Below are 3559 nucleotides of genomic sequence, written 5' to 3' on the forward strand. Positions count from 1 at the left end.
TTAGTAGAGATGGGTTTCACCATGTTGGCCAGGCTGGTCTCGAACTGCTGACCTGAAGTGATCCACCTGCCTCTGCCTCCCAAAGTGCTGGGATTACAGGGGTAAGCCACCATACCCGGCCCCCAAATACCAACTATTCTTTAAAAAAAAATATGATTATGTTGGAGGCACAGTGGCTTATTCTGTAATTTCAATACTTTGGAAGGCCAAGGCAGGCAAATTGCTTGAGCACTGGAGTTGGAGACCAGCCTGGGCAACATGGCAAAACCCTGCTCCTGCAAAAAGTTTTTAAAAATTTAGCCGGGCATAGTCGCATTCATCTATAGTCCCAGCTAGTCAGGAAGCTGCGGTGGGAAGATTGCTTGAGCCCTGGAAGGTTGAGGCTGCAGTGAGCTGTGATGGCACCACTGCATTCCAGCCTGGGTGACAGAGTGAGACCCTGTCTCAGAAAAAGAAAAAAAAAAAAAAAAATATATATATATATATATATATATATATATATATAATGTTGGGAGAGATGTCCCTCATAATTAAACTAGGTTAATACAGATGATTTTATTTAATAGCTGAAATGGTTCTGTTACCTGGGAGTTTGTTTTACATTTAGTTGATCATGAAGGATCCATCATGAATCCCCCCTAGAAGTGCCCACAGTGACATGTTCCATGAGTGCTTGATGGAAAACCATGTATTTCTAAGGTTCTGGTGGCAGGTAGCAGTTATGCGATGGCATGAGGAAAATCCATTTAGTAGAATTGTCCAAAAGTGCAATGGCCTGGCTTGGTAAGCTGTAAATTCTGTCCCTGTGAGGGGTAGAAAGTGAGGATGGAGAAGGAAGGAATATGCCAGACAGGGGTTGAACCAGACAGGCTTCTTCCAGCTGTCAGCTTCGTGACTATGGGTACTGTCCATGTCTCCAGGATCCACCTGGGATGCCTCTGATAATGTAACCACGTACCCCCATTTTTCTTGGGCAGTTTATTCCAACAAGTGAGCTATAGTGCAGGCATTGGGACATGCAGTAATCTGTTTGACTTTCAAGGGCTTAGGTCAGCTTGGTGGAGTTCTCTGGGTCCCTCTGGAGAATCACCCAACCCAGGGATGGCCTTCAGGTTCCCACCCTACCACTAAACCACTTACATTCACACAAAATCCTGGAGCTGAATGTTCTCAGCAGGCTTATTCCTCATAGCCAAAAGCCAGAAACAAATCCAGATGTTCTTCCAGGAGCGAGTGGCAAAACAGTTGGGGTCATTGTGGAAGTGAAGGGAAGCCTTTGGTCTATTGGAAGAATGAACAGGACTCAGTAATGGATTGTTTATGATGTGGGGAGATACAGGCTGAAGAAACTCTTTCTAGAGTCTGGAATGGAGTCCCTAGGTGAGCCGTCACACCATTTATTTAGACAGTAAGTCTAGGTCACAGCCAAGTCCAGGAAGATGACCTAGACTATAGAGTGGGATCAGTTTTAATCTGTAATGTCAAAGAGGTATTTCGGTCTGGAAATCAGCTAGGTAGCTGTACATATAATTCTGAGTGGAGATAAAATCTGGAGGTTGTAAGAATAGAGTTAATAATTAGTGCCTTAAAAATCAGTTTGGTCCCCCAGAGGGCTTGGGGTTCTTTTTTTCTGGCATACCAATAAAAGAATAGCAGAGTCCAGGAGTGAGTTATGATGCACTTCAGATTTTAAATCCCAAGCAGGGGTTGTGAGCACGCTGGCAAACCTTGGGTAGGAGCATCCAGAAAGGCAGGATGAGAAGGAGAAGCATTGGCGTCAGGAGCCAGGAGCAAGATGGACCCCAGAAACAAAAAGGAGCCACTTACCTGGACTGTTCCTTTAACATGGTAAATGGAAAGTGGCCATTAGATATTCCATCATGGAACTGTCAAAAGACAAAAGTACAACAGATTTAGTTTAAAGATCCTAATTGGCTTTATTTGCTATTCTAGAATCAGGCAACACTTCATTCCATAAAACAGACTGAGCATTCCTCCGAGCAGAGTTGGGGAGATGGGCTTTATGGATAGAAAAGGCTGAAGCAGAAACAGAGAACAAAACACGGATTGGTTGCAAAGTTACTTTCCTTGTAAACATTAAAGCAGAGGGGAGGGACTGCCTACCATGCTGGCTAAACCTGGCCTGCTGGGGATTTGCCTTTTATCTCTCTGTGTCCTGACTTCTCAGAAGGTCAGATCAACAGCTCAGTTTTGGTTTGGAAAAGTGGAACTTTAGCGCAAGAAACTCCAATACAGTCTGGTTTTGTTACTGAAATGAACCTGGGTCTGCTTGCCCCGTGTGGTAAAACCAAACACCCACACCGAGGTTTGCAGCAGGAGAAAGGAGGGTGTTAACTTGCAGGACACCAAGCAAGGAGAATGGGACAGCTTACGCTTCAGACCCAATCTCCTGGATGGCTTACAAGCAAGGGATTTTAAAGGCAGGGGAATAATTCAGGAATGCAGAAGTTACAGGGAAACCATAAATCAATACAGAGGGTATACACTGGTTTGGCCTAAAAAGGTGGAAGCTCTTGAAGCAAGGGGCTTACAGGTCATAGGCGGCTTCAGGATTCTTTGATTGCAGTTGGTTAAGGAAGCCAGGCTTTGTCTAAAACTTGGGATCAGCAGAAAGGAATGTTAAGTTCTGGCCTGTGGGCATGACTCTCTCCAGGCCGCTGAGAAAGAAATTTACAACAAAGAGCAGCTGTCAGTGTGCAGCCCTCATCTCCCTGACATCTGAGGTCCCTGTGATGATGGTCAGTATTTTCCATCTGAGGTGGGTCCGGGTTTCTGAAAAACCATTCATGGACATATGCTAAGATGCAATCTTTAGTTTCAACAGGGGACAAAACACCTTGTCGCTCTGACTTACTCGAGTGGCTATTACTTGCAGCTGTTATTCCCTTCTTGCTTATCAGGTGGCTCATTTACTTCTCAATGCCAGCTAGGTACCTGGAATTTCCCTTGAAAGAAATCAAGATTTTCCTTTGTTTCCATGCTTGGAGGAGGCCTAGCAGGCCTCTAATAGGGGTCCATGCTCCATCTCAGTCTGTTGGGCCTAGTGCAGAAGTTCAGTCCAAACCAATGGCCTCCTGTAAATATATTTTACAGAAGTCAGCAGTGTCCACAGCAAGGGAGAGTTTCTTGAGCAACCTGCTGGGAGACATAAGAGTGAAATAAAGAGTGAATGTCAGGTGAAAACATTGAAAAGATGAGGACTGACAAGTATTTACAGAGGGTTAACTCTGAAGTGGTTCCAACAAACTGGGATCTTGAAAAGCAGGTAGTGGAGGGAAAAATGGCTTCCCCTTCTAGGTTCTTTGGCTGGGCTAGGAATTAAATTGACATAAGACAGGCTAATAGGAGAAGAAAACACTTTAATTACGTCTATATGCACAGGAGTCCCACAAAATATGGACCAGGAGAAGGGCCAGATGAATGAAGCTTAAATAGTGTCCTGAGTTACAGAAAGGAACAGGGGCTTGGGGCTTGCCGGGGATGGGCACAAGTTCTGGGAGGGTGAGGGGAGGCAATGTCTGGTGAATAAAAGTGTCTT

General features: G+C 44.9%; 1 long non-coding RNA gene across 1 annotated transcript; it reads right to left on the reverse strand.

The window, feature by feature from the left end:
* Positions 1-1179: 1179 nt before the first annotated feature.
* On the reverse strand, positions 1180-2671 carry LOC134760592 (uncharacterized). Its single transcript, XR_010138365.1, has 3 exons — positions 2553-2671; positions 1828-1886; positions 1180-1281 (listed from the first exon to the last, which is right to left on the reverse strand). It is a non-coding gene; the product is annotated as an uncharacterized LOC134760592 (long non-coding RNA).
* Between the last annotated feature and the right edge of the window lie 888 nt (positions 2672-3559).

This window comes from Pongo abelii, chromosome 19 (assembly GCF_028885655.2).
Source record: "Pongo abelii isolate AG06213 chromosome 19, NHGRI_mPonAbe1-v2.0_pri, whole genome shotgun sequence".
NCBI classification, from domain to species: domain Eukaryota; kingdom Metazoa; phylum Chordata; class Mammalia; order Primates; family Hominidae; genus Pongo; species Pongo abelii.